Raw genomic sequence first — 12,808 nt, 5'->3', positions numbered from 1 at the left:
TTCTACCTGATTTTTAAAAAGAGCAAAGTAGACTTGCTGGACAAGTATTCCACAGGGAAGTAAGAATTCTGGCAGCTCAGCCTTGAGTTCACTCTACTTGAGAGACACTCGGGGGGAAGGTGTGATGATCAAATGAGAGAAGATTGGTCCCCAGACAGCCATATCTTTTCCCTTCCTAATTAGGTAGACTACCTCAAGGGAAGCAGGACCTGGGTACTAAAATCTTAAACTTCCTTGTAGGTAACATAACTTCAGCAATAAATAGGAAATGTGAAAAATTTAAATTCATCCAATGTTCACAGGGCACTTATTCTGTATGAGGCTGTATGCTGTTCAGAGGTCAATTCAATGTAGCTCCTGCTTATCATGAACTCAATCATGTGACTCTACATGAAATGACACTATTCAAAGTGTGGGTCCAAGGAATATGGCCTGCAAGTGTCATAAAACTCTAATAGTACTTCACCTTGCCTTGGTATGGATGAAGCTATACATCCTATTCTCAAATGAAAGTGATTTTCTCCCCCACAGGACATTTGGCAATATCTGGAGGAATTTTTCATTCTCACAACCTGGTGGAGAAGAAGTGCTACTAGCATCTAATGAATAGAGGCCAAGAATGCTACCACACATCCTAAAATACACGGGACTGCCCCCCACAGCAAAAAATTGTGTGACCCAACATGTCAATAGTGCTATTCTTGAGATCCTTGGTAAGATGAAACTAAATTTGCCCTGATTTAGTAATTATTGAAACTGAGTGTTGGGTGTATGTGAGTACATTACCCTGTTTTGACCTCATCTGTACATATAGTAAATTTTCTATAAAAAATGTATTAGAAGTGCCATAATGGCACTTTGTAAGATAAATGTGCTCTACACCAGTGCTACTCAAAAATGTCACTATTTAAGCCTTGACTAAAATTAGATTTGAAATAAGATGCCAAGTTTCAACTAATGATTAATTAAAAAATTATGTCATTTTAAGATAAAAAAGGATTTAATATTATTGTTTTTGAGAATACAAACACTGAATTGATCATTATTATTTATATTGAAAGAAACACAATGGAGAAAATTAGCAAATAATTGCCTGAAAGCTCCAAATATTTTACTAAATCCAATATTTATTCTGTAACTTGTCATCATGAAGTTGAGTTTCTGTGAAAGTCTGTCAGTCAAAATTTTTTTTATATTGAAAGGTTTGGTTTAATAAATCTAAGGAAGACAAATTTCTATAATCTATGGTTATGGAAATTGGCATAGTGGTTGCCTGTGGGGAGTGGGGATTGCATGGAAGGGGTGATGAGAGACGCTTGTGGGGTAATAGAAATATTCTACCTCTTGGTTGGGCTGTTGGTTACACAGATATATAAATTTATCAAAAATCATTGGATTGTACACTTCAGGTCTGTGCATTTCATGGAATATAAGTTTTTCTTCAATTTAATAAATAAGGGTCCAGCCCCATGACATACTGGTTAAGTTTGGTGCCCTTTCTTTTGGTAGCCCAGGTTTGCAGGCTCAGATCCTGGGCACAGACCTACACCACTCATCAGCCATGCTGTGGAGGTGACCCACATACAAAATAGAAGAAGATTGGCATAGATGTTAGTGCAGGGCTAGTCTTCCTGAAGAAAAAAAAAAAGAGAAAGATTGGCAACAGATGTTAGCTTAGGGAAAATCTTCCTCAGCAAAAAAAGAGAGAGAGAGAAATAAATTTTAAAAATGAAAACAATAAAACCTGCCTGCAATGGGAGATGACAATGGAGGAAATATCTGGTCTGGGCGTTAGTACCCAGGCTTTGTGTTTGATTTATTCAGGAGCAAGGATTGCTGGTTTCCTCCAAGACGTGTTTTCTCCTTCTTCTTTCTGTAGTATTAGGACTTCTGAATTTTCTTCTGGGGACTACATACCTGGAATAAATGTTGTACTACCCAGCCTCTTTTGATATGCATTTATTCCATCGCTTCCTCTTTTCTCATCACAGGAATACTGCCATTTTTACTGGAGCTCTAGCAGCCATCTTCGGCCATGAGATAAACTTAGAATGAGAGCTATAAAAGATGGAGAAACAAGATAGATAGAGATCCTTTCTATAACCAACTGTCTAATTTATTCTTTTCTGAGGAAGATTCACCCTGGGCTAACATCTGTTGCCAATATTTCTTTTTTTGTATGTGATCCACTGCCACAGTATGGTCGCTGACAGATGAGTGGTGTAGGTCACTGTGTGGGAACCAAACCCAGGCAACCAAAGCAGAACAGACTGAACTTAACCACTTGGCCACTGGGGCTGGCCTCCCAACTGTCTAACTCTTGACTTCTATCTTCTTTTATACTATGTTCCTTGCACATAAAGCCTAATCTAAATGATGTTTCAACCTCCAAAAATGCACATTGAGAATGATTAATTCATTTTTTATTGACATCACAGGATTTTTATGAGACTCTGGTGAAATAAAGGATGTAAAATGGCTTTGAAATATACACAAGGTGTTATGCAAATATAAACTATATAAATTGCTCTACTAATAAATCCAAATATAGTTTTTGGGCATTTCAATGCAGTTTGGAAATTTTTCATTGGAAGATAATGTATTAACATCACTTCTTTATTTCCACTAAAAGTGATTCAAACAAAGTTATTCTCTGAGTGCAAATTATCTCACATCTAGCTCAAGCCTTTCCCAAATGATAAGCAATGTTAACACCGCATTGTATCTTTTACACATTCATTAGTTATTGAGTGCTACCATATGTCACTCCTTACACTATGTAATAAAGCAGAGCAATTCACCTACAATCAATTCACCAGCTATGAGTCTGCCAGAGAACTGAATTGCCCACAGCTCATCCATGGAATTAACCAATTCAACAATTTAGCTGTTAGGCAAATAACAAATCCACTGAAGTATTAATTCACCAAAGACACGCTTCCACTTCCAATCTACTGTACTGCTTTCACACTTAATTAAGAAGCCTTGAAATATTCCAACTGTAAAACAGAGAAAATCAACATTCAATGAATATAGATAAACCAATCCATAAAGAGTAAAAAAGCAGTTGAATTACACCAACCTGTCAGAAATTTGCACACACTATTTCCAGTTACTTCAAATTAAGAGCAAAACACTCAGGCAGCAGGAAGGACACATCAATGCCCATGCTCAGCAAAATTATTATAGAAAATGTGAGGTAAGCATACCAAGGCTAAAAAATATTAACTATTTTTACCAAAACTGCTGACATTTCTGTTTTCCTTTGACAAATATTTGTCAGTTCAACTCTAGTGAGATTGTGATGCATAACAAATAACCACAAATCCTCAGTAGCATGCCACAACAAGCATTTATTCTCACATTCCTGGGTAGACATGTTGGCTGGGACAGCTGTGCCTTAGGCTGCAATTTGGTAGGTCAGATGGAGAAGTACTGCTCCATGTGTGTCATTCTGCAGCCCAGGCTGTGGTGCAGCTGCTGCCTGTCATCTGGTGATGATGACAGAGATATAAGAAGCAAGCAGAAATACACAAGGCCTCTTAAGATCTAGGCTCTAATGGCTACATTGCCATTTCCAGATACATTCCATTAGCTGAAGCAAATGACATGGTTGAGGCCAAAAACAAAGAATGGAAAAGTATATTCCATGTTTTGTGGGAAGAACTAGAAAGTTACTTGGAAAAAGACACAGAAACAAGAAGGAGTAGATAACTGGGGCTGATAATTCAACCTGAAACTGGAAGACTTGGTGAATACAGGTGAAAACATGGCCAAGCACAACCTCATCTGCTATCTGTATCTGCATGTCTTTCTTGACAAAGTAAATCCAATTAGATTTCAATCTAGTCAACTAACTTTCCTATATCTCTTCTTGCATAGACTTAACAGAAATATGTTTTTGATGAATCTAAATTTCATTATTAGCAAATCACTGCTTGGGGAATTTATTTGCAGTGAATTGGCCAACAACTCTGGGTGTAGGGATACATATGCACACAAGACTCATTCCCTGTCTTCAAGGAATCCAAGGATGTTTTGGTTCCTATTTGCAACTCCCAGGCAGTCACATTCCAGGGCCCCGTCCTATATATTTCAGAGAGAAATTTAAAAAGGGTGCACACTTAGGAAAACAGTGACAATAAGGAAAACGGTTCTTCCACTTGGCCCAAACTTCCATGCCAAGGAAACTGAGTTACAAAGTTTCAGTCAGTTTCCTGAGCTCATATAGACACCACATGTTTAAGCTGGGTTTCGTTCAGTCAGTCTGGCACCAGATTCAAATGGCTTAACAACTTCTCTGTACCCAGGTACTTTACCCACAAAGATATAACCTTTACTAAAACACACTGTGGCAGACATTCCTTCCTTAATCACAGAACCACGAGTCTGTTCAAGCACCAATGTGCCCAGGTCCCGGGGGAACAAACACAGTACCTGGTCAAAGTCAATATTACAATCCCATTCCCCTTTGCCACTTCTCACTGTTCCATCCTCCTTTGCATCTAGGCATAGACATATGAAGTAGTTCTGATCAGTAAGAAGAAAATAGTAATGTTTCTGAGGAGTTTCTTATAAATATTCCCCAAGATAAAATGAGAGCCGCTCACTTCCTTTTCGTGAGCATTTAATACCTAGAGCTGTTGTGGCCATCTTGCAGCCACGAGGGGACAGCCAAGAGAATTGGAGGCACCAACCAGATGCTCTGACATTACAGAATTAACAAAACAAATCTAGAACCACTGATCTCCAACTGCTTATTGAGTAAGAAATAAATAATATTACAACTGAAGCCAGGGGTTGGTAAACTTTTTCTGTAAAGGGTTAAATAGTAAGTATTTTGGACTTTGCAGACCACACAATCTCTGCCCCAACTACTCAGCTCTGCCATTGTACCATAAAAGCTGCCAGACATATAAAAAGTAAAATAATGGGCATGACTGTAGTCCAACAAAACCTTATTTATGGACACTAAAATTTGAACGTAATGTAACTTTCACATATCACAAAATACTATTCTTCTTTGATTTTGTTCAACTGTCTAAAAATATAAAACCATTATTAGCTGACAGGCCATACAAAAACAAGTAATGAACTGGATTTGACTTAAGCCACACCTCAGTGCCCAGTTATGACTGTCTAGAAGGGGAAGGGTCTTGTGAAACTATTCACATTAAGATATTAATGGTTAATAATAGCTTTATTGTATTTCATGTCCCAGTGATATTTCCATACTAACAATGTCCTACTCCCATGAAATAAAGCTCTTACTGAGAATTCTAGATATTATAACCATATTAATGGGGGCGGGGGCATCATATGAAGTACAAAAGACTTCCTGGCACTTCTACAAGATCACACAGAGAGGGAAAAAGGAAAACAAAAATTAAAAACATAGATTTCTGTCTCGAAATACCACAATCATTCTACATACCACAGCTTTCTAACACCAAGAGATAAAGTGAGTGAACGCAAGGTTGCACAGGTGCAGGATGATAGAATAGGTTTCCAGTCTAGGTGATCCCTCTCTGAAGTCTATACACTTTGCATTGTAAATCACTGAAGAAGACAAGGCACACAGTGAATTTTTAACACTCCCCAAACACAGACAGCTATAAAAGTTCTGATTTATATTATGTAATATGAAGGGCTCATCTAAAGTATAACAAAAATATGAATAAGTTAACATTTGCTCTCTTCCTTATAGTTGACAAGAATCAGAATGCATATTTAGTCACCCTATACAAGCTAATTTTCTATGTTTTCACTTTTATTCCACCTATAAATTCACTATCTTGCCCCACAACCTCTTCATGGTGATTTTCACCTCTGCATTTCTGAGGTCTAGATGATGGGATTCTGCATGGGGGTGATGACTGTGTTTGTCCTCAGTGAGGGTGGAGGAGGGTCAGATGTAGAGGACGATGGCAGGTCCAAAGAAAAATATGACCACCATGATGTAAGAAGCACAGGTAGAGAGGGCTTTGCCCTCTCCTCTGCAGAATGTTCATCAAGTTGACCAAGATGAAAATACAAGAGGAAATCAAGAGGAGGAGGGAAAAGACAAAAAATGGTCTAATGTTAGCCAACACAATAACACCCTCCGCCGTAGTATTGGCACAGGCAATCTTGAATAAGGGATGGAGTTAACAGAAGTAGTGGCCAATCACATTGGGACCCACAGAAGGGCAATTGGACAGTAACAACAATTGGAATCATGAAGTGAATCACACCACTAGAGAGGAAGCAGCCACCAGAAGGTGATACACAGGTTGGCTCATAATGGTTGTGTTGTGAAGGGGTTTACAAATGGCCACGTAGTGACCATAGGCCATTACTGTGAATAGGAAAGTCTCAGTAACGTCAAAGTGGAAGAAGAATATCTGAGCCATGCAGCCTTCTATTTAGATGATTTTAATTTTGACAAGTAAGTCTTTGATGAATTTAGGAACAAGAGTAGAAGAATAACTGATCTACACCTGGGACAGGTGGCTAAGGAAGAAATACACGGGGGAATGCAGACTCTTACTGATGCTGACTGATGCTGACGGTTACAACAATGAGGCCAGCGCCAGCCAGCATGGCTCGGCACATGGGAAGAAATGCCACAAAGTACACTGTCTGCCCCTCTGGACCCTGGAAAAGACCAGAGATAATTAACTCAGTCACGTTATTTGCACTTGCCATGGAACCCATTCAGTTGTGCTGGACGAGAACTACTGAGGGCCTTGCAATAAAACAAACATTGATTGTAATAATCACCTCATTTATAGCACTTCAGACAGTGTAAACCGTTTTGCAATATACACTTTTCACAAACTCTTTATTTAGCAAACAGGTACTCATTCAGCAATAAATATTAGAAATCTAATAAATGTTTATGTAATAAAAAATGAGGGCTCAGAGAAATGGTTATTTACTTAGGATCATCCAGAATATGGTGGATGCTCAGACTCAACAACCAGGCTTTCTGACTTCAATCCAAGGTTCTTTCTAATTCACCACAAGATATTCTTATTTGGGATCCACTCAAGGTCATAGCTTACATTTTTCTTATCATCCTTGCACTTTTCTCATATTATCACTTTCTTCTTCTCTATTGTTTTTTCCATATTTTCAGCTTTATGGAGGAATAATTGACAAATAAAATTGAACAATATTTCAAGTGCACATGGCAGTAATTTGATATACATATACATCATGAAAGGATTCCCACCATCGAGTTAATTAACACGTCCATGACCTCACATATATATCTCCCCTTTTTTCGGCAAGAGCACTTAAGTTCTACTGTCTTACTAACTTTCAATTACATAATACAGTGTTATCAACTATAGTCACCATATCTTACATTAGATCCTTCAATTTTACTCATATTATAGCTGAAAGTATGTATCCTTTGACCAATTTCTACCTATCCTCCTGCACAAGACCCTAGCAACCACTTTTCTACTTTCTGTTCCTATCAGTTTGGGCTTTTTATTTTATTTTCTCTTAAGATTCCACATATAACTAATACCATGAAATGCTTGACTTTCTTTATCTGGCTTATTTCACTTAGCATCATGCCCTCTGGGTCCATCCATGTTGTCACAAATGGAAAGATTCTGCTCTTTCTCATGGCTGAATAATATTCCATGAACATATATACCACATCTTAATCCATTTATCCATTGATGGAACTTAGGTTGTTTCCATATATTGGACTTTTTGAATAATGCTGCAATGAACATAAGGGTGCAACGGACTCTTGAGATTTCTGATTTCAGGTTCTTAGGATAGATACCCAGTAATGGGATGGCTGGGTCATAGGGTATTTCTATTTTTAACTTTTTGAGAAATCTCCATACTGTTTTCCATAGTGGCTGTACCAGTTTGCATTCCCACCAACAGTGTATGAGGGTTCCTTTTTCTCCAAAACCTCTCCAACATTTGTTGCTCTTGGTTTTGGATGTTTTTGCCAATCTAACAGGTGTAAGGTGATATCTTAGTGTAGTTTTGATTTGCATTTCCCTGATGATTAGCGATGATGAACATCTTTTCATGTGTCTCTTGGCCATATTCATATCTTCTTTTGAGAAATGTCTGTTCATGTCCTCTGCCCATTTTTTGATCGGGTTGTTTGTTTTTTTGTTGTTAAGCAGTGTGAGTTCTTTGTATATTATGGAGATTAACGCTTTGTCAGATAAGTGGCTTGTAAATATTTTTTCCCAATTAGTGAGCTGTTTTTTTGTTTCAATCCTGTTTTCCCTTGACTTGAAGAAGCTCTTTAGTCTGATGAAGTCCCATTTGTTTATTCTTTCTATTGTTTCCCTCAACTGAGGAGTTATAGTGTCCAAAAAGATTCTTTTGAAACTGATGTCAAAGAGTGTACTGCCTATATTCTCTTCCAAAAGACTTATTGTCTCAGGCCTAATCTTTAGGTCTTTGATCCATTTTGAGTTTATTTTGGTGTGTGGTGAAAAAGAATGGTCAATTTTCAATCTTTTGCATGTGGCTGTCCAGTTTTCCCAGCACCATTTGTTGAAGAGACTTTCTTTTCTCCATTGTAGGCCCTCTGCTCCTTTGCCGAAGATTAGCTGTCCATAGATGTGTGGTTTTATCTCTGGGCTTTCAATTCTGTTCCATTGATCTGTGGACCTGTTTTTGTACCAGTACCATGCTGTTTTGATCACTGTAGCTTTGTAGTATGTTTTGAAATCGGGGATTGTGATTCCGCCGGCTTTGTTTTTCTTGCTCAGGATTGCTTTAGCAATTCGCGGTCTTTTGTTGCCCCATATGAATTTTAGAATTCTTTGTTCAATTTCTGTGAAGAATGTTCTTGGGATTCTGATTGGGATAGCATTGAATCTGTAGATTGCTTTAGGTAGTATAGACATTTTAACTACGTTTATTCTTCCAATCCATGTGCATGGAATGTCTTTCCATCTCTTTATGTCATCGTCAATTTCTTTCAAGAAAGTCTTGTAGTTTTCATTGTATAGATCCTTCACTTCCTTGGTTAAGTTTATCCCAAGGTATTTTATTCTTTTCGTTGCGATTGTGAATGGGATTGAGTTCTTGAGTTCTTTTTCTGTTAGTTCATTGTTAGTGTATAGAAATGCTACTGATTTATGCACGTTAATTTTATACCCTGCTACTTTGCTGTAGTTGTTGATTATTTCTAATAGTTTTTCTGTGGATTCTTTGGGGTTTTCTATATATAAGATCATGTAGTCTGCAAACAGCAAGAGTTTTACTTCTTCGTTACCTATTTGGATTCCTTGTATTCTTTTTCCTGCCGAATTGCTCTGGCCAGCACCTCCAGTACTATGTTGAATAGGAGTGAAAGTGGGCACCCTTGTCTTGTTCCTGACCTCAGAGGGATGGCTTTCAGTTTTTGTCCATTGAGTATGATGTTGGCTGTGGGTCTGTCATATATGGCCTTTATTATATTGAGGTACTTTCCTTCTATACCCACTTTATTGAGGGTTTTTATCATAAATGGGTGTTGGATCTTGTCGAATGCTTTCTTTGCATCTATTGAGATGATCATGTGGTTTTTGTTTTTCATTTTGTTGATGTAGTGTATCGCGTTGATTGACTTGCAGATGTTGAACCATCCCTGTGTCCCTGGTATAAATCCCACTTGATCATGGTGTATAACCTTTTTGATGTATTGCTGTATTCGGTTTGCCAAAATTTTGTTGAATATTTTTGCATCTATGTTCATCAGTGATATTGGCCTGTAGTTCTCCTTCCTTGTGTTGTCCTTGTCAGGTTTGGGGATCAGAGTGATGTTGGCTTCATAGAATGTGTTAGGGAGTACTCCATCTTTCTCAATTTTCTGGAACAGTTTGAGAAGAATAGGTATTAAGTCTTCTTTGAATGTTTGGTAGAATTCTCCAGAGAAGCCGTCTGGTCCTGGACTCTTATTTTTGGGGAGGTTTTTGATTACCATTTCTATTTCCTTACTTGTGATTGGCCTATTCAGATTCTCCATTTCTTCCTGATTCAGTTTGGGGAGACTGTAGGAGTCTAGGAATTTGTCCATTTCTTCCAGGTTGTTCAATTTGTTGGCATATAGTTTTTCATAGTATTCTCTTACGATCTCTTGTATTTCATTGGTATCTGTTGTGATTTCTCCTCTCTCATTCCTAATTTTATTAATTTGCAATTTCTCTCTTCTTTTCTTGGTGAGTCTGGCTAAAGGTTTGTCAATTTTGTTAATTCTTTCGAAGAACCAACTCTTTGTTTCATTGATCCTTTCTATTGTCTATTTTGTTTCAATATCATTTATTTCTGCTCTTATTTTTATTATTTCCCTCCTTCTACTGACTCTGGGCTTTGCTTGTTCTTCTTTTTCTACTTCTGTTAGGTGTCGTTTGAGGTTGCTTATGTGAGCTTTTTCTTGTTTAGTGAGGTGAGCCTGTATTGCGATGAATTTCCCTCTTAGGACTGCTTTTGCTGCATCCCAAATGATTTGGTATATCGTGTTCTCATTTTCATTTGTCTCCAGATAATATTTGATTTCTTCTTTAATTTCTTCAATAATCCATTGTTTGTTCAGAAGCGTGTTGTTTAGTCTCCACATTTTTGCACCTTTCTCTGCTTTTTTCTTGTAGTTGATTTCTAGTTTCATAGCATTATGATCAGAAAAGATGCTTGATATTATTTCAACTCTCTTGTATTTATTGATCTTTGCTTTGGTTCCCAAAATATGGTCAATCCTTGAGAATGTTCCATGTGCACTTGAGAAGAATGTGTAACCTGCTGTTTTTGGATGAAGTGTTCTATATACATCTATTAAGTCCATCTGGTCTAATTTTTCATTTAATTCTATTATTTCCTTGCTGATTTTCTGTCTGGATGTTCTGTCCATTGGTGTTAATGGTATGTTGAGGTCCCCTACTATTATTGTATTGTTGTTGATGTCTTCTTTTAGTTCTATTAAGAGTTGCTTTACAAATTTTGGTGCTCCTGTGTTGGGTGTGTATATATTTATAAGTGTTATGTCTTCTTGGTGGACAGTCCCTTTTATCATTATATACTGTCCCTCTTTGTCTTTCTTTATCTGTTTTGCTTTGAAATCTACCTTGTCTGATATTAGTATAGCGTCACCTCCTTTCTTTTGTTCATTATTAGCTTGGAGTATTGTTCTCCATCCCTTCACTCTGAGTCTGTGTTTGTCTTTGGGGCTGAGGTGTGTTTCCTGGAGGCAGCATACTGTTGGATCTTGTTCTTTGATCCATCCTGCCACTCTGTGTCTTTTGATTGGGGAGTTCAATCCATTTACATTTAGAGTGATTATTGAGATGTGGGGGCCTACCACTACCATTTTGTGTCTTGTTTTCCGGTTTTCTTCAATTTCCTTTGTTTCTCGTCCCATGGGTTAATCTGTTCTGATGAAGAGCTGCTACTCTCTGTTGTTGTCCTTCTACTTATCTCCTCTGCTCTTGGTTTTGTAGCCCCTTTCCTTTTTTGGATTTTTCAGGAATGAGGGTTTTCCTGAGGATTTCCTGAAGAGGACGTTTTGTGGCAATGAACTCCCTTAATTATTGTTTATCTGGGAAAGTTTTTATTTCTCCATCGTATTTGAAGGATATTTTCACTGGGTAGAGAATTCTCAGATGTAGATTTTTGTCCTTCAGAGTTTTGAATCTATCATTCCACTCTCTTCTAGCCTGTAAAGTTTCTGCTGAGAAATCTGCTGATAGCCTGATGGGGGTTCCTTTGTAGGTTAGTTTCTTTTGCCTGGCTGTCCTTAGTATTTTCTCCTTGTCATTGACTTTTGCTAGCTTCACTACTATATGCTGTGGAGTTGGTCTTCTTGCATTGATAAAGTTTGGAGATCTATTGGCTTCTGTCACCTGGAGATCCATCTCTCTCACCAGATTTGGGAAGTTCTCAGCCATTATTTCTTTGAATAGGCTTTCTGCCCCTTTCTCCTTCTCTTCTCCCTCTGGTATACCTATAATCCTTACGTTGCATCTCCTAATTGTGTCTGATAATTCTCGGAGAGTTTCTTCATTTCTTTTTAGTCTTGCTTCTCTCTCCTCCTCTGCCTGCAGCAATTCTATATTGCCATCTTCCAAATTGCTAATTCTTTCCTCCATATTATCGGCCCTACTGTTCAGAGCATCTAGATTTTTCTTAATCTCCTCTATTGTGTTCTTCATTTCCAATATTTCTGTTTGGTTCTTCTTTATCGTATCAAACTCTTTTGTGACATAGCTCCTGAACTCGTTGAGTTGTCAGTCAGAATTCTCTCTTAACTCATTGAGTATTTTAATGATGGCTGTTTTGAAGTCATCATCATTTAGGTTATATATCTGATTTTCTTTGGGATTGTTTTCTGTGTATTTGTTATTTTCTTTCTGTTCTGGAGATTTAATGTATTTTTTCATATTGCTTGATGTTGATTTGTGCCTCCGCATAGAGATAGAGTTTAGTTGCTCCTTTCACTTGTTTCAGCTGCTGCAGTGGGGGAGCAGCTGTTTATACTGCACCAACCAGGAACCCTGTCCTCAGTTGCTAACTCGGCCTGGGCCCCTCCTTGTAGTCACAGTGGTCCTTTGGATTCCCTCCTCTGCTGTGGGGGCCATCACAGGGGGGCTTCAGGCTGCTGGTGCCTACTGTTGCAGCCCACCTAGACGTGCTCCCTCCTTGGGGTCTGCAACGGTGTTATGGGCTTTTCCAGCGGCCAGGGGTGGGATCACTTATATTTGTTGCTCTGTCGCTGTCGGCACCCACAAAATCTCACTTGTCCACTATGGGTCACAGGAGAGCTATTGGCATCTTCTACAGTCTGTGGTTAGTTCACCTAGCT

The 12,808-nt window shown here is 38.2% G+C and overlaps 1 pseudogene; it reads right to left on the bottom strand.

Moving 5' to 3' along the window:
• OR4B16P (olfactory receptor family 4 subfamily B member 16, pseudogene) lies at positions 5,783 to 6,687 on the bottom strand (annotated as a pseudogene).

The sequence above is a fragment of the Equus caballus genome, chromosome 12 (assembly GCF_041296265.1).
Source record: "Equus caballus isolate H_3958 breed thoroughbred chromosome 12, TB-T2T, whole genome shotgun sequence".
Taxonomy (NCBI): Eukaryota; Metazoa; Chordata; class Mammalia; order Perissodactyla; family Equidae; genus Equus; species Equus caballus.
Note: the sequence above shows the minus strand (reverse complement) of the source record. Positions and strands in the feature narration are given on the sequence as shown.